The following is a 19,499-nucleotide window of genomic DNA, read 5'->3' as shown; positions in this document are numbered from 1 at the left end:
AAGTAACTGGAAAGTAGGGTCTGGAGCTCAGGAGAAAGATGCATGTGAAGATGTTGATTTGGGGATCAGTATTCTGTCAGTGGTAAAACCCTGGGAAAATATGAGATCAAATAAGGCAAGTAAGTAGGCTAAAAACAGAAGCGAATGCCAGGAAAAAACAGAAGCCCCAGAGGGAAACCAGGAAGAAATTGGTGAACAGGAGGAAAAGCATGAGAGAGGCAGGCCGCAAGGCCAAAGGAGGGGAGTTTGAGACTAGGTGAAGATTGATTTGCGATGGGTCACAAGCCACACTAGAAAAATTACTTCCATGAGATTGGCAGTGGAGTACATCAGATTCTAATTGTAATTTTAATTAAGAAAATAATTTTTAAGACAGTGGAAACACAACATACAGTAATGTTTCAAAAAGTTTGTTAGTGAAGGAAAGATAAATAAGGGTAATTACTTAAGGGAGTATTTTTAAAGAAGAAATTTTAGGTGGGGACATTGGAATATACTTTTACAAATGGCAGAAGTGAGTAAAAGGCAAGGACTGAACAGTCAACAGAAAAAAAAATGGAAGAGTAGGGGTGCTAGAGGTCACACTGGACATTGACCCATCACAGGAAGCATCAGCCTCCGTCTCTTTGCTGTGACAGTTTGGAAAGGACACTCCTGCATGAGTCAAACTCTGAAGAACAAACAAGAACCTGCAGAAGTTAACAGCTAACAGCTCAATTTTCTCTGTAACATGTGAAAGAAGGTCATCTTATAAAAATGAAAAGGCTAGACTAAAAAAGTGAGTTGAAGGAGAATACTGATAGTTTGAAACAGTCCATGAGATGAAGCAGAAGCAGATTACAGGCAGGAGAAAAGTAATCAAGTCAAGCAACAAACCAATCACCCAAACAAACAGCATTAGTGAGTGAGACATTTACTTAGGTGTTGATAAGGAACACAGTCTCTGACATCATACAGCTAAGCTTCAGCCTCTAATCTGGTCCTAAGTTATTAGATGTGTGACTCTTGACAAGTGTAATAACATAGCCTCTCTAAGTTTCCTTATAAGAAAATTGAGCATAATGATATGAGATGACACAGTTTGGCTGCATCCCCACCCAAATCTCATCTTGAACTGTAGCTCTTACAATTCCCACGTGTTGTGGGAGGTAATTGAATCATAGGGGTGGGTCTTCCCCATGCTGTTCCCATTATCCCCATGATAATGAATAAGTCACACAAGATCTGATGGTTTTATAAGGAGGAGTTCCGCTACCCAAGCTCTCTTGACTGCTACCATCCACGTAAGACATGACTTTGCTCCTTTTTGCCTTCCACCATGATTGTGAGGCCTCCCTAGCCATGTGTAACTGTGAGTTAATTAAACCTCTTTCCTTTATAAATTACCCAGTCTTAGGTATGTTTTTATCAGCAGTGTAAAAACGGACTAATACATGAGATAATATCTGTAATTCTCTAGAATAGGGTCAATCTTTTAGAATTATCATCTCTTCATTTTAGGACTTATGAGACAGATGGAGACCTTGAAGAATAGTCAGAAGACAACAGTGAGAAAGAGGAATTAATGACTGACCACATAAGAAGAGTTAGGGACTACCTTAGTGGAAGTGTTCCAACAGACATATATGCAATGACTTTTTCTCCTATGCTGTAGAAAGGATGCTACGTATAAGCAACCATTTTTCATCATCAGTTAAAAAGGAGTGATAAAACTTAATGGCAGTAATAAATATTAGTGTTAGATATAAAGAAAAGAACTTCCTAGAGCAAAATTATATCTCACAAAACCTATAAAATGAATAAGGTTTTATGCATTGGGAATGGAGAATTGGCAAAGGGGAAAAAGGGCTATAACTTTTATACATGTCCTTGAAGAGTTAACTGAATCATGAAGAGAGAAACACAGGGATAGCTTGAGGAAGAATGACTCATTGAAGAGGAATTGCTTCGTTCTGATCAACTTTTCTGGAGTTTGATATACATTTGAATGAGTACATTTATATTTGCTTCAGAAGGTAAAAGTTGTAGGTATGCTACTGGCCTGAAAAGGGCTAATGTGGATTCCTTCACTACATTCTATAAAATATTTCGATCCAGGAAATCACTCATTGTGATGGTTAATATTGAGTGTCAACTTGATTGGATTGAAGGATGCGAAGTATCATTTCTGGGTGCATCTGTGAGGGTGTTGCCAAGGGAGATTAACATTTGAGTAAGTCGACTGGAAGAGGCAGACCCACTCTCATTCTGGGTAATCACCATCTAAATCAGGTGCCAGCATAAAAGCAGGCATGGAAAGAGGAGACTGGACTGAGTCTTCTGGCCTCCATCTCTCCCGTGATGGATGTTTCCTGCCCTTGAACGTCGGACTCCAAATTCTTCAGCATTTGGACTCTTGGACTTACACCAGTGGTTTGCCAGGGGCTCTCAGACCTTCAACCACAGACTAAAGGCTGTGCTGTCAGCTTCCCTACTTTTGAGATTTTGAGACTCAGACTGGCTTCCTTGCTCCTCAGATTGCAGGACCTCATCTATTGATCATGTGAGTCAACACTCCTTAATAAACTCCCCTTTATATCTACATCTACCTCTTTAGCTCAGTCCCTCTACAGAACCTGGACTAATACACTCATCAAATGAATATTCCCCACTTCCTTATCAAAGCCAGTATTTGTCATAACCTCCATCATTTAAGGATGTTAAATAACTCAGTAACAAAGAGCTAGTATTACCATCTTCTACAGATACTGTGAAATTGATCCAGTTCAGAGAAATATATTTCTCCAGTTTTTCTGGAATAATACCTCATGTTCTAAATGATATAATAAATGCATCACTAGTGATGTGAGAAGGTGAAAGTAGATGTCCACAAGCTTGAAGGCTCACATTGCAAACACTTACACCTTGAATCCCCTCTGTCCCACATTCAATATATTGACTAACTCTGTTGTCCCCATCTATTAAGCATGTCTAGAATGCTGCTACTTGCATCCATGGCTGGTCTAAGTCGCCATCCTGTTTGATTGAGACCACCGCTTTCTAATGGTAGCTCTAACTGGTATCTCTGCTTCTCTTCTTGTCTCTCTTCAAGTCTCAAGAAGACTGCCAGCGCAATCCTTTAGAAGCAGTAAATACATCTTTGGTCATAACACTCCTATGGTTTCCCTCAACTCTTGGGATTAAATCCAAGTTTCTTAGCCTGGCCGACAAATTTCCCGTAGGAGACAGTTGTTTGGTAGAACACATGGCTTCCTCCTTCTTGCCTCTGTAGCACATGATAGGCATTTTGCTATAGTGCTTGTGTTGTGATATTCATTATGTGTTTCTATTTATGTTTACTCTTGTATTATTTATGGAATTCAGCTTTCTTCAATGGTCAACAAGCTTCTTGAAGTCAGGAGATGGGCCTTATTCATCTTTGATCCTTGGTACAACATGTGTTTGAAAAATAGTATGAATTTAGTAAATAGTACAGAGTCATGGCCTCCCTCCCTGTATTCAGGTCTTTGCTCTGCGTTCTCTGTTTCACAGGTCTTCCCTAGCCATGCATCCAAAGTGGCACCGCTGTCATTTTCTATCTCCTAGTCTGCTTATTTTTTCTTTTAAACATTTACCACTGTCAACACTACAGCATGCATTTTAAAGTGTTGATTGTCTGTTTTCCTTCACTAGAATTCAAAATCCAGATATAAAGGAACTTGGGTTCTTTTTCAGTTGTTTGTCCTAACATAATCCAGATCTTAAAATAGTTCCTAGTGAAGGGTTGGTGCTCAGAATATAGTTGTTGAATGAATAAGATATCTCCTCCCTTCAGAAGCTTTTTCACATTACTACCCTGGCTTTAAAATATTTAACAATGTATTGCAAGGACGCTGATTACTCAGGTCAGACAAATGACCCATCAGCAAGGATTTTGTTCTGTTTGTCATATTAGACAAAAGGAATACTCCTCTTGCTGGTGCTGGAAGCAGTGCTTCCCTACTTTCAGGCTCATAATACCTCCTTTGCCTCACTGTATCATATGATTGTGGTTAAAAATGTGCATGACAATCACTCAACTTGATTGTAAATTCCTGGAAGACAAGAAACACCTTCTTCATATCACTTCTGCCATTTTGAGCATTTAAATAGTTGCTCAAAACAATTTCTCCATAAATATTTACTGAAGGCATGAATGGGTTAATTAATGAATAAAGCACTATCAAATACCATGAAGCTGCATGATATTTTGTGTGTACTTACCACAATATGTTTGTAAATGCATAACGTAAAATCAGTACTTCAATACATCTAAGGTTTGATTATATGATGATTCATTTGAAGTGGTTTCCACCGTCATTCACCTTGGGTAGGGAAATATCAAAATGCTTTCATGTCATTGAGAGTATGTTTGGAGAGATGAGCTATTTAACGTCTGATTGTGCAAGAAAAAAAAAAAATGTTACCAGTTTTCTCCAAGTACCTGTGATTTGCCAAACAGAATGTAAGAAACAATATCGTTACATAAGAAATTAAATTATCTTCCTGATGTATATCAATACTGTCTATTTTACCCTCTTCTATCAAGTGTTTGATGTTGAGTTCAATTTTGTCAACAAATGATATATATCACCCTGAGAAGGAGTTAAAAATATACTAACAAATTCAAAGCCAGTCTTCTAGAGAAAGATGGGGGGTTTATTGGATGAGTATGTACCAAGAAAATTTTCATATGGAGAAATATATTGATAGATTGGAATTGGAACTTGTTTATGGTGACTCCTGTAAGAGGAGGAATCAATAGCGCTGCTCCATTGTCCCCTGAGTGTGAAAGCCTGAATGAAAAAATAGCAACAGAAAATCATCTCAAAATTTCTATAATATCCTATCACAGTGACTGGATGTTGCCATTAATGGTTTCCATCCTATGAAGAAGTAAACACAATAATTGCATCTCATATGAATAGCTAACCAACATTGGAACAGCAGAGTCACTATCTAAATGCATTTTGCATCGACTTGCCAGAAGATCCTCAATGACTGTAAGGATCATGAATTCTAACTCAGTTAAAATCCAAGGTAATAAACGAAAGCTCTGTGGGTGGTCACGTGCCTGCTGCAGGGTGTATTTGAGAGTCTAGAGAAGAAATAGAATTAGGGATTTTTCAGATACAGTTGAAAATATCAACTCAAAGCAATGTAATAAAATCCTTACACCTTGGTGTAATGAAGCCAGTGGTATTGAAACGGTTTGGTAGTTGTTGAATCTATAAAAGGGAAGGGCCTGAATGAATTTTTTTCTCTTCAGTACTACTGAATATGTATTGTCAGTCTCTTCCGATGAAAGTTAAGAGTTGATAATTTCTGCCTGGAAAACTCTTACTCATTTTTAAATTGAATTGGCCTTCTAGAGGACACCCAAAGCTAGGTTCTCTCTTTGGAAGAAAACTACAAATATGGTGACATGCTTCCTGATTCTGATGTCATTTAGTTCAGACAAATTTCTTGTTGTAATTAGTAACACCTTACACTTCTGGAACACTTTACACTATAGAACATAATCATATACATTATTATGATGGATTCCAGCTATCATCTCAGTTGTTTTATAATCCATTTAACATATGAGAATAAAAGGGAGCATTAATGCTCCCTGTGTAAGACTGAAGAGTTCGTAAGTGTGAGATCAATGTCTCATCAGAAACATTAGGGCCTAAAGAATCTATGAGATTTTCTGCCATCTTTGGTGAAATATATTTGTTATGCATGTGTATCAAGTAGCTCCAACCTGAAGCAACACGAAAAAGAAGCTGAGATTGCCTTTCAAAGCCTTCTGCTAGTCCCTCTGCTTTAGTAGGCTACTAATTCAGCCAAAACATGGGTGTTGAGAGCCAACCAATGGCCAGATGCTGGGTTAGAACACCCTGCCATTTTCTTTTAGACTATTCTCAACCAACAGTATTTTCAAATACCCATCCAGATCTCTCTCTAGGCCAGCTTTGTGCTAGGCAGTATGGAAAAAGTAAAAGCATAACAGCTGCCAAAACAGGCTTATGATCACTCCCTGGATTTATCATTTATTAGCTCCATGGTCATGGGCAACTTATTTAACATCTCTGAGTCACTAATTTCTGATTTGTAAAATGGAGATTAAAATGCCTGTATTATAAGGTTTTTTTTGTGAAGATGAGAAAAGCATACAGCAAAACATGAAACCACAGCCTGCCCCTTTCTTCCTATGCTCTACCACAGAGATATGCAAGCAGACTAATCCCCAAACACAGAAACCTGAGGAGAATCAGAAGGATGTCCTGCCTTTATTTTAGAAGGATATCTTGAAGGTGCCAAAGCCTTGACTCAAAGGAATAAACTTTTAAACAGTCCTCTTGGTAGAAATGGGGCCCAGATTACACCATGCATCCCTATAAAAACTACATATTGTGCACCTACTGATGTCAGGCATTGGGCTAAAGAAGAATAAGTTACAGTCCCTGACTTTGGAGAGCTCATTGTAGCAATTTAGCACTCATCCACTATGGAAGATGGTGAACAACTCTTCCCCAGCCTCACCACCTGGTCTTCCCTCCTAAATCACCTTTCTAAAGTGCTCTCTGATGACTGAGCGTCTTCCTTTAAGGATCATGTGGGGATTCACTCTCCTCAAATATGATATAATAGGAACTATGGGCGATAATCTCATCATTTCTCCCTGTGCCCTAGAGCATGTTGCAATTTAATTATACTCATTAATTACCTCTGTGTATCTTCTTCCATAGAGTGCTGTCATCTCAGCTCTCTTACAACCTCTATTTTCCCTACCTGGTATAGTACTAGCCCCCCTGTAAGCATACAGTTCTTGTATTACATTAAGTTGAATCAGGCTACATGAAAACATGCAATATTTTGCTTTGAGTTGAGATGTTTCTGGTAGTAACAGCTATTAAATATTGAGACTAATATTCAAATCAGGTCACACAATCCAGTCTCTTCGAGAAGAATTCATCTTCTAAGATGATTAGGCATGGAGTTACACAATGACATTGAAAAAATGTAGATAGGTGTGCAATACTCTTTTCATTTGTGTTCAGATTTGTTATCCGTGGATTCTTTATTTGTTACTGCCTTAGCAGGAGTAAAACTTTTATCCTAGAATACTCATCCCTTAGCAATAGAGTTGCTTCCTAAAGGTAAATTTTCCAGTAAGTTGTGAAATATATTAAATGAAGCTATTGTTTTAATAATGTACTCAATAGAGTAATTGCTTATCCATAACTGTGAAAGGAGCAATTTTTCTAACAGTGTCTTCCTGTACTCAGTCATCCTTCAAAAGACACCACGACCAAGATTTAGAACCATCTTGTCCATTTTAAAGTCTGTTGTATTTGTTCTCACAAACAGCCTTCTGAAAAGCTGCTCTGTTGTAAATGGAGTTTGAAGAAAACGTTTAGACAGCTCTCTCCTACCCAGTGCATCTCCCTGCTTAATTAAGAGACCAAAATAACTACTGAAAAATAAATTATGAACTACTTTTAAAAAACTTTTCAGGAAAATACAATAACATTGCATTTTGGCAGCTCTAATTGCATACTTGGCAGCCCAGGTGTCTCACTGATGAAGTTTTCTCATATTTTCACAGCCTCTTGATAATGAGAACTTTGAGTCTTTCTTGACCCTTAACAACATTTTTCTAGGCCTATGCTTCATTTTTTATAATCTAATAAATTAAAGAGAAGGTCTCCCTTAAATGAGGTCACACAAAGTCAAGAGGAAATGGTAATTGTTGATGTCTGACCCTTCTGGTCTGTTTATGTACGTGCCTGTAAATAAATAGTGGATGAGTTAGAAGCAACCCTCAAATATTCCAAGATGATATTTTCTTCCAATAAAATAAAAGTGGATCTATGAAAATCATTTTTATTTCATTATTCCCAAGTATTTCAAGGTATTTTTAAGATTGTCTTCTTGAAAATGAGGTTGCCTTTGGTTAAATACTAGCTATGCTTATCATTCACTATAGAAAGATATCCCAGCAAATGACCTAATGTGCAGTTGAATGAGAAGCTACTACTAAGTGTTATGAAACAAGGGGGAAAAACTACCTTTTTTTCTGCAGTTGATTGTACTAGTTAATTTAGTATATCTGAAGTGCTAAAATCAGTTTGCCTGCTCTAATTTGCGTTTTCCCAAAGATGCTCAATAACTCACTTTGAACCTGGGTTCACTATATCAGACCATTGGAGTCTGATAGAAGAACAGTGATGGATGAATGAAAGTACTATATGAATCTGCCTTACATTTAACTTCACATTTTCCTCCATTCATTTTTCACTGTTATGTACTTCTGCTATTTACCACACACAACTAGAAAAAGGTCAAGTTAGAAACCAACAGGAATTGAAGGCAGATACTCAAGGACTGAACATATTTTAAATGAACAGGATGAATTTATCTTTCCTACGCTGAATCACATTCATAAGTCAATTTTTAAAAAACAAAAATGTATCTGTTGCTTTTCAATTCCAGATGAGAAATAATTAAAAAACTAGCAAGGAAACAATTTTAAATCTGGGTTAGTGGGAAGGTGAAAGAGGTTGAAACAAAAATTCTTTCCCGATAGAAATGTGGATTAAGGTTCAGTCTGGAAAAACATTCAAATGTGGTCTTAAGGTGATCAAAAATATTACAGGTTGCCTGGTAAAACACAGGATGATCAGTTCAAGTGATACATTTAGATAATTGTTTAATAGTAATATATTCCAAATATGCATGGGACATATGTCTACTTCATTTTTATTTGATGTTTATTTGACAATCACATTTAACTGGGCATTCCAGTATTTTTATTTAGTAACTGTGGCAACTCTAATTAAGATATTGAAATTCGGGCAGAAAAAGAAAACAATTGGAAGCTGAATTCCAGGACTAAATGGTTTGCTGTGATCACTCATTATTTGTTGAATGAACTAATATATTTCAAATATGCAGGAGAAGCTCTCAATTTGAGAGGAACAATCAGTAGCATTTAAAGTATTCAGGACTCAGGCTGGTGAAAAAACTTTTTTTTCCTAGCAGGACAACTTCTTAGTCTCTTGAAACGGTTCCTCAAATAGCCTTGACTCCAGGGATTTCTAAAATAGGGACCATGCTCCTCTCCACTGGGGATGGTTCAAGAGTCACCTTGTCGAAAAGCAACGGATGATAAGCATTATAATACTCAGGAAATACATAACAGAAATAGGGCTGAAAGAGGTGAGGGGCGAAATTCAAATGCCTCATGCTGAGTAGAAAAAAATGAAGACAGATTCTGCTAAAATAAATGAAGTTCAATGAAGTAGATAAGATGATCAATTACTGAAAGCAGCTTCAGTTTTAGATGCCTTTAGCCCCCACTGTCTCACTGAGGCTTAGGGACTGAGCTGGTCAGAACAGAGGGGAAGCAGGGCACCTGGGTTACAGACCTGGAGGTCAGGCAGCACAATAGAAAGGCTACAGGTCACAGGAAAAGCCAGCGAAGCATGGAGCAGCCTTACTGGCTCTGCGGAGGACAGAGTTGTGCAGTCCCTGGAGCACCTCTTTTTTTTAAATGCCAAATTAAAGAAGCTGTGTTATTCTGCTTTATTTTGAAGTTTAATGCCAGCTGGTTTGATCATAATTAAACGACAGTGGAGGATGTAACAAAAGGAGATGTTCAGACACTGAGCTTGTCTCCTTTCCTCCTGTCTCTCTTCCCTCTGCTAGACTTCAGGAGGCATCCTTGATTTTTTAAACAGGTGTCTGGTGTTCTGCCATCCATGTAGAGAGCCAACCAAGGAAAATTATTTCTCTTTGTTTCTATTTCTACTCTTGAGGTTGGAGGTTTTCATCATTATGGATTCTTGCAAGGAAACTATACCAAACAAAATGCACAAGATACTGAAATCCCATTATTAGCAGAATTCTTTATCATTAAAAATTAAAAATATCAGGGACTAAAATCAAACATTATGTAATAACACTTGGTGGAGAGATGAATCGTTTTTGTGCTAGTTGAAAGGTTCTGGAGACAGTGAGATGTTTTATTCTGTCCTCTGTGCATTGCTGCTGCCCACATAATGTTAGTGGGAGTAAGTCACTGTCACAATTACTAGTCACCCACCTCTGGATGGTACTGTACTGTGAAAAGGAATCCACTTAGCTGAGATTGCACAGCAATACATAAACTGGAATTTATAGGGGAGGTCTTTTGGAATCAGGACTAGTAATAGCCATAATGATTATAGTAGTGGTAATGATAGCTAGCATTTACTGAATGCTGTTTATTGAAGTCTATCATTTCAGACTTTAGAAATGGGAAAGTTCCCTTGTCCCCCAACAGGGCATGTGACAGGGAGAGTGGCTCACTTCTTCAGCGCCCCACTGCTCAAACCTCTAGGGGAGCATACAGACAGGCAGACTGTGGGGCTCCAACCACACAGTGGTGTCTAGGGGTGGATGTTTACAGCTCCTGAAGCCCCAGTGGGCGTGTGTTACAGGGTACTCTTTTAGTTTAGCTGTGTATAGGCAGCTTGCGTTAATCAGCTCAATTAGACTCTCTACCTTGTCCTAAGGACAGCTGGCTTTCTGTATCTTGGGTGTTTGCCTTCAGGTACCAGAAGAATCAGATCACACGTGGCCTTGGAGAATGAGTGCAAGGTTCTATTGAGTGGAAGTAGCTCTCAGCAGATGGGGCAGCCAGAAGGGAGATGGGTTTCCTCTGGAGTCAGGCCGCTCAGTGACCTGGGCTCTCCTCCAACTGCCCCAGCCAAATTCTGTATCGTTTTGCTGGTCGACAGCCTGCCAGAGTCTGTCTATGTGCTCTTCTACTGGCATGCTCCCCTCAATGTCCTCTTGATGTCCAGCCGCTTGTGTGTCTGCCTGTTAGGGTCTCAGGTTTTTATAGGCCAGGATAGGGGCATGGCCGGCCAAGGGGGTCTTGGAAAGTGCAACATTTGGGTGTGAAAACAGGAGTGTCTGTCCTCACCTAGGTCCGTGGGCACTGACCCGAGGATGGAGCCCTAGCCAGGAACCCACCTTTCTCTACCCAGCACTTCCCTATCCCCCTCCCATATCACTTTTTATCAAATATTTATTTAAGTACATATTATTATTCCCATTGACTTATGAGAAAACTGAGGCTTAGAGCTACACCCAGGTTTACACCTTGGCCATCTGACTTTAGAGTGAATGATTGGACCATTTCCCTTCATGTCAGAAGGTGAAAGGAATACTGAAGGACACTTTACACCCTACAGCACTGTTTATACTGGTTTCATTAGTAAATATTTTCTAAGATTTGTAAAGTCAATAACTAGTTTATGAAAGAAAAGAAGCGACATTTGACTCGTAGCCATGATATATGCAAGAATCGACTGGTTTAAAAACTTACTTTGGAGTTACTGAGGCTGCGTTTTGCTTTAACAACAACAGCAACAACAAACAGAAAAGCCTGTCATAACAAGCAGTGACCTGCAGTTAGCCTGCACCACGAAGGCAATGGAGCAGAATTAAAAAGCTCTGACCAACAGACAGCTAGCATCAGCATGAAAGCACAGAGAGCCCCACGTATTGTGAATTTATAATGAGTAAAAGAGAATCCTATTGTGGGACCCTATTTAATGAGTCTTCTCAGTACCCGGCAGGCCGGCAGCTGTTGCAGAACTGGTCTGCTTAGTTTCTCATTTGTGGGCATATAGAAGCTCACTGGCCCACTGGCAGCACAGCGTGGGTCCCTCAGGTGTGGGGATGCCGGCCACCTGAATTTGTTTGGTAGAGATGCAGTCACAAATGTCACCTTTCCATATGCAGTTACCTCAAAGGAAAAAACAAACACTTGGCCAGGCACGGTGGCTCACGCCTGTAATCCCAGCACTCTGGGAGGTTGAGACAGGCGGATCACGAGGTCAGGATATCGAGACCATCCTGGCTAACATGGTGAAACCCCGTCTCTACTAAAAATACAAAAAATTAGCCAGGCGTGGTGGCGGGCGCCTGTAGTCCTAGCTACTCGGGAGGCTGAGGCAGGAGAATGGCGTGAACCCGGGAGGCGGAGCTTGCGGTGAGCCGAGATCGTGCCACTGCACTCCAGCCTGGGGGACAGAGCGACACTCTGTCTCAAAAAACAAACAAACAAACAAACAAAAACACTTACATTGGAACCTTCTTATCCCTTCCAAATTGGGGTGAATTCCCAAGCTAAACTCTATTGCTTGTTAAAGGTTGAAGGCAAATCCTCAGTTTCCAAATAGCTGTAACCCCAGGGACATTACACAGCACTTAGAGGGAGAATTTCCTGACTATCATATCCCTCAAAGCTTTAGTAAGTTTTCTCTTTTCTGCCACTCTTCCTGAAACAAAAACTGTCTGGGGAGGAGCCCAGCCTGTCTCTGGTGCTCTCCGGAATGTTCTCCTTTCCTGCCAACACCTCACGGTGTTGGGTTTGACTGAGATGTTCCTCATTTTAGATCCAGCCTATATCACTATAATCGATAACCTCAATCCCTCTTCTAACGAGCCGAGCCATGTGAAATTGCCAATATTCGACTGTTTTCGATCTACAAAGCTGGTCTTTCTAATGGTTCAACTCAGTACAGATTAGATTAGATTCCGTTTTCCCTCTTTTACATTTGCTGACCTTGAGTCTAGGATGCTGTTGTCACACAAGTCAGTGAAGAAGTCTCTGTCATCTTCAAAACCAATCTCTGAAATCCCCTAAAGTCTTTCCACAAAATCTTCAAGGGCAAACTGCCTCCCACACACTTTCCATGTTCCAGTTTTAGAGAATATGTGTATTTTTAGTTATTCAGGCCATTTTAACATTTGAGGATACCGTGCCTGCGGCAAACTGTGGGCTTTGTGAACTGTGTGCAGGGCGCGGAGGCCAACGTGAGGCTGTGTGTTATGCTGGCACACCTTTACATTTAAAATAGAAAGGCACTCTTTTTCTGTCAAGTGTGTGTGCAGCGTTATTCGCAGCCCAGCACCTCGTCCTGGCTCCGCATCTGCTAAGTGTGTGCCCGGGAGCTTGTGTCCTGTTTTCTCTCAGCAACGTGGGACACTTGTAGGATTTTAAACACAGGGTCAGGGGCTGGGAGTCAACATCTTGGGATCACCTCCTACATATGTCCCAAGTCACCTCTCCCAAGTTCAGGGAGAGAAAGTAGGAAGAGCCTGTTCCAGAAAGCCCCACACATTTTATCTACAGTTCCTTTCCTTTACATCACTCCTGAAGCATAACCAATGACATTCTGCCCCACTTTCTCCTCCCCGCAAGCCTCCTCTCAGCAAGGTTTTTGCTGCAGTTAGTTGCTTTTGGAGAGAGGCAGGTCTCTGTATCAGAGGACTAGCCAAAGCTGCCTGCATGAGGAGCACCTACAGGACTGTCTCAGGTCTTTCGTTCAGAGCAAAGAAGAACCCAGCTAGCCATAGTAAACCGATACAAATATTCTAAAGGAGTGTAGTCATTCAGGCTAATGTTTCAGAGTTAAGTGGGTAGAAGAGATTTTAAAACCCATTAACAGGACTTGACCTTGAATACGTTCTGCAATAGAAAACACAACCAAATTAAGACCCAATACCTTAAGGACTCCCTCAGTAACCCCTCTTAGGAGGATTCAGTGTTTTCTTGTTAATGACAGAAAACTTCTACAAATCAAACGACCTTGACGTGAAGCTAGAAGCATTCCAAAGTGAATATGTGTATTTTTTATACTTCAGGAAGCTTTTGTCTGAGGAACATATCTTAAAATCTTAGAAAATAGAATGTTCTTAGATTTTCTTATTAATTATGCCTACAGTTTTGAAAGATTAACAACAGATGTTTTGAAGTGGCATTTAAAAACATTTTAATGCTGCCTCTTTAGCAAACTGTTTTTTTCAAGTTTATCTTTATGAAAGGCATGAAAAGAATGATATAACCATGGAAACTGCTGGCCTTACTAAAAGCTGACCATTACCTTTTTGTTTATTAAAGCATGTACTTACGGTTAAAATTTAAAAAGCAAGATCATGCTTATAGCATGTCACTCTCCAATTTACTTGTAATAATTAATCTTGATCTGATCGGTACTCCCATATCTACAAGCGTTCCCTGGACACTGCTTGCCCAAGCATGGTAAGGCATGGAATTTGGCTATTGCCCAGGAAGCATGTCCCTCTGCTCACCCTCACACCACGCTCTGCAAGAAGGCACTATAGATGCTGGGGCATGATAAGGAATAGATTTGGTCTTTGTTCAGGGTTCCTGGTACAGATCTCCTACAACCCTTGGAGTTTCCTGAGTGACAGGAAAGTCTAATTATTCCTAAGGTTCCCCTTTGGATCACACTTGAGGTGTGACGTTAATTTATACTATTAGTATGACTTAGAGTTGGGTCCCTAAATTGCCTCAGGATAAGGCTGGTCACCAGAATAAGCCAGAAGTTTCAGCCCCACTCATTTACCTCCAAGAAGGAGCAGAGGGCTGGAGATTAAACTATCAAAATTACTGAACAACAAGATTTGAAGAGCTTTCAAATAGGTGAACACAGTTACGTGCCAGCAGAGTGGTCCACCCCAACTCCACAAGGACAGAAGTTCTTGTGCCCAGGTCTTTTCTGGACCTTGCCCTTTATACCTCTTTATCTGTATCCTTTTTCATAAATCAGTAAAATATCTTTCTGAGTTTTGTGAGATACTCCGGCAAATGATCAAACCTGAGCAAGGGATTATGGGAACCCCGATATATAGCCAGTCCTTCAGAAGTGTGAGTGGCCGGGCACTTGTGACTGGCATGTGAAGCAGGGTCAGACATCTGGGAATGGAGCCCTTCAACCCGCAGAGTGTGATGTGTATTCTGGGTAGTGTCCAGATTGAACACACTGTTGGATATTCAGCTGGTGCCTGGAGGGATGGAGACTTGCTTGTTGGTGTCAGAAGGCACCCCAAAGAAGCAATGCCACTTTGGCATGAAATCAAGTAGACCTAGAAACTTTGGGGAAAAGATACCTTGTGAGTAGGGACACCGAGCAATCCTGACGGATATGGATTCTTTCAGCAGAATGGACTCCCCAGCGGTGAGCCATGTGGACACTCACAGCACCATCTGGGAGAAGGGCCCTCCTTGCTGCAAGAGAAAGCCCACGGCCCATAATTTGGGATCCGCAACGCAACTAACTGTCATCTTCTTTATTAACTTAGATCTTCTCCTTGTCCTGTAGTATCTAATATATTTTTAAGTGCTTCTATCAGGAATTTTAAACAAGTTTTCTTTAGTCTGCCAAAGGCTTTGCAGCAGCCTTTTAGACTCAAATAGTACTTTCAGCTGTATGTGCTGAAAAGTGGTTGACTTTTTATTTATGTATGTATCCATATTATTTTATGTATATATTTATTTGGTTTTTTAATTACATATTTTTTAAATTCTATTTACAGAAAATTTATTTTATTCTATTGTATTTCACGTTTTTAGAGTATCTGCCCTTGGCCTGGGTATTTGATTCAGTGAAACAGCTCCCCCAACCCCTGCCCACACCAACTGACCACTAATGGGTGGTTCATTCACTTTACAGATTCTTGTGGGGAAAGAACTGCCAGACCTTTTAAACACAATTAAGCAGAATAGTTGAAAAATCTTTTTAACACTATTCACTAGCTCTTGCTTACTTTAACTCACCACTATTTGGTGTGTGACCCCGCAGGAGATCTTTTAAGTCAAAACACTTTAGTTAGCTTTCTCTAGGGAAGGTTCTAACCTGAAAGGCGCCAAATACAGCCTGGGAAAGGGCAGCTCAGCTTAGCACCAATCTGTAAAGTAGTGTTGCTTATCTTCAGCACAGAGAAGCCTGCATGATCCAGGCAGGGGGAGCCTGAGACAAAACACAGCACGTTAGGGAAACAGGGCAAGGGGAAGCACACAAAGAAGGGGCCTATAGGACACCAGCCCAGGAGGACCTAGCATGGGGAATGGCCCTGTGGGGGCAGAAAGTCTCCTTCAGTAAGAAGCTGGCACTTTTCTTTTTATCTCGGCTTTTTGGGGGGCTACAGACCCTGGATATGGAGACTGTCCATACCTTGAATCCTGGGTCCTGCAGGGATTCTGCAAGGGCAGGCAGCAGAGGCTGCTAGGAAGGCATGATGCAATGTTGAAGGGAAAGGATGGCAGCCTGTGGGAAGGAGAGAGGCAAGCCACCCGTCTGGACGATAGTGTTAAAAAGAGAATCACTCTTTCACCTGGGACTCCAGATTGCGGGTCTTCACATATGCCCTCCTCTCAGAATCAGGGGACACTTCCAGGGACACTTGCTGCTGGAAAAGGAAACTGGGATGGTCAGGGGAACCCCAAGTGAACAGTGTCCTCACCTTGAGTTTGCCAGGAAGCTGAGTGAGAGTGTCCTCTTTCAGACAAGTCTGTCCACCCCACACCTCAGAACACAGCCTATGTGCTATCTTACCAGTTCCAAGGGCTGCTATGGACACATGCAACACTGGATTTAGTTCTACATATGGAACATTCTACTTAAACTGCACCAGAAACTAGAAGCTACTCATGTCTTTTTTTTTTTTTTTTTCTTTTTGAGACAGAGTCTCGCTCCGTCGCCCAGGCTGGAGTGCAGTGGTGCAATCTCGGCTCACTGCAAGCTCCGCCCCCCGAGTTCACGCCATTCTCCTGCCTCAGCCTCCTGTGTAGCTGGGACCATAGGTGCCCGCCACCACGCCCGGGTAAATTTTTTTTTTTTTTTTTTTTTGGATTTTTAGTAGAGACGGGGTTTCACCGTGTTAGCCAGGATGGTCTCGATCTCCTGACCTCGTGATCTGTCCATCTCAGCCTTCCAAAGTGCTGGGATTACAGGCGTCAGCCACCGCGCCCGGCCGCTACTCATGTCTTTTAACCCAAAGGCCTTTGGGTAAGGATGAAAGTACCACTTGGAATTCCCCATTATGTTTTTACCACCCAGCTTCATGTCCTGTCCTCCCTCACTCATGGATACAACAGAAAACCAGGAGCCAGCCCTAGCTCCCTGCACACACTCCTCTTTATGGTTACCAAGAGAGCAAAGGAGAACTAAAAGGTGTCACAGAGAGGCCAGCCACTGTGTAAGTTCTGGGATCACTGAGTGGCATGCTTAACCTAGGGAAATCATCTTTTCTTGCAAACAGGGGAAATGAGACCAGCTTGTTGATACCACTACCCTAAGCTCACCCACAGTCCCCAGGGAGTACATATTTAATGTCACTGTGGAATTTAGTGTAATTGGCGCCAGCCCCCAGGGCCACACACAATGAATTTATGCACCTGTGGAAACTAAGCACCTGGGTGACTTAGAAAGAACCCACAAACTACGGGGCTCTCCTGAGAACTGGAGCTACCCATCCACCATGACCCGCTTTCACCAAGATCTTTAGTGTTTCCAGAATGGAGATCTGTAGTCTATTGCCTGGAAGACCCACACCCTCACTTTGATTTGGGATGCTGTGGCTAGCATTGTCTGCATTATCTGAGCTTCCGCTATTAAAGACACCCTTATTTCACCTACTTATCCAAGTCATTTTCATTCCAGAGTGTGGAGCTGCTGCGCCATTGTCATGAAAGTCACTGCATAATCAATCTGGCCCCACATTTTTCCAAGGAGATACACTGGCACTCTAAATCCGAAATCAAGGGCTCTACATGAGTACAGAGTATTACACTGTGGCAAGGTTTCATCACCGCCTCAGTGGCTGTGGCGGAGAGCCTGGTGCCCTTAATGAAGATGGAGAGGGAGCTCTGATTGTTCCAAAAGAAATAAGTCAGGAGACTGGATGCTGAGATGACACTTTAAAACACATCTTGTGTTTTATTCTAACAAAGATTTGGGTGCTTTGCATTATCTTGATGTGACTGTGGATATTACCAGGAATGTTGATGAAGGACAATACACCATCAAAAGTGATATTTATGAAACTAATGATATTGTAGAATCCCTGTGAATGTATGCTTGAAAAGATACATATGTATTGCCAGGAGCTAATAGAACACTAAGTACATAATACATGTTGAATAACTATCCTCTCAAAGTATGAAAGAATATCAAATGTAAATAAGACATGCTAAAATAAAAATAATTGCCTTGTGTCCTCTCTTAGAATATTTATTTGACTCTCAAATTAGAGTGACTAATTTCAGGCCATATTGATTGGATACTGTAGGTTTATTGTTATAAACATCAGCCAAAGTCTTTCCTATTCCCTATGCAATCCTGCTACCCAATTATTTCTTAAACTTAATCCTCACCTAATCTATTACAGAGAAAGCAGGGGCTGTGATTTCACTCAGTTTGTCATATCCTTATCTCCTCACTTCCAAATAGATCTACATGACCCATTCTTACCACCCTCTATCCTATCTTCGAGAGTTTTCTCCACCTGCCCATGATACATTGCAATACCTGATTATGCTCTGGAAATCACTTAGTCCATCAGTTATTAATTTTGCTTCCCACGTCTCTAGTTTCCATCACCTCCCGCTTTTTTTCTTTAGGTTACAAACTTATTTAACGTCTTTAAAAAAATCACTCACAATGTGTGTGTGTTTATTTTAATTGAGATCGGACTCTTCTTTTAATAGCTAAAATTATTCAAAGGATTTGGTATATTGACTGATTCCACTGTTTCAACATCTATTGATTTCTGAAAAGATGGAATTTTGGTGCTTCTTCTCAACACTACAGGAATGACTTTTGCAAAGCTCTCCACTGTCTCTATGAGACTTAACAGCATGAACATCTTCAATCATTATTCATAGCCTTTTTGCATATTTGAAGCTATTAATCTTCCTATCTCTGATCTTTTTTAGATTTTGTGACATCATTTTTTTTTTTTCTGATTCCTTTCCTCTAAGTCTCCATCATCTTTCTTGAAATTCATATTTATCTCTCCTTGTTTCCATCATCCACTCCTTTCTGTAGCTCCTTAGTCATCTCTTCTACCCTCTGGCTTTAAATACCATCTGTATACTAATGGCTCTTAAAGCTGTGTCTCTACCTCTATTCTGTCTCTTGTGCCAAATTTATGGCTCAAAATCCATTTGGTATAAAAGTGAATCTATTCTATCTCACCACTTCTGTCCCCTAAAATTAGTTTGCTCCCTGTGTTGACTAATGTTATAACCATCTGTCCAGCTCTTCTGTTTGTACACATCTAGTCAGGCATCAGTCTCTATCTTTTCAACATCCTAAATGTTACTCAAATCATTCTTCATTCTCGTTTTCTCTGCCTGGCCAATTCCCCATCTACTCTTGCCTAGACCATAGTAAAACAAGTCTTCTAACCAATCTCCTGTAGTTAACATTTTGCACTGCCATTGGCCATACCACTGCCATAGGATTCTTTCTGAAACCCATATCTGATTACGCTGTCTCTTCTGGATGACTTTTTTTTTTTTAATTTTTTTAATGGAGTCTCGCTCTGTCATCAGGTTGGAGTGCAGTGGTGGCATCATCTTGGCTTACCGCAACCTCCGCCTCCCGGGTTCAAATGATTCTCCTGCC

The sequence above is a fragment of the Chlorocebus sabaeus genome, chromosome 14, assembly GCF_047675955.1.
Source record: "Chlorocebus sabaeus isolate Y175 chromosome 14, mChlSab1.0.hap1, whole genome shotgun sequence".
NCBI lineage: Eukaryota > Metazoa > Chordata > Mammalia > Primates > Cercopithecidae > Chlorocebus > Chlorocebus sabaeus.
The sequence above is the reverse complement of the archived record's forward strand: the minus strand, read 5'-3'. Positions refer to the sequence as shown.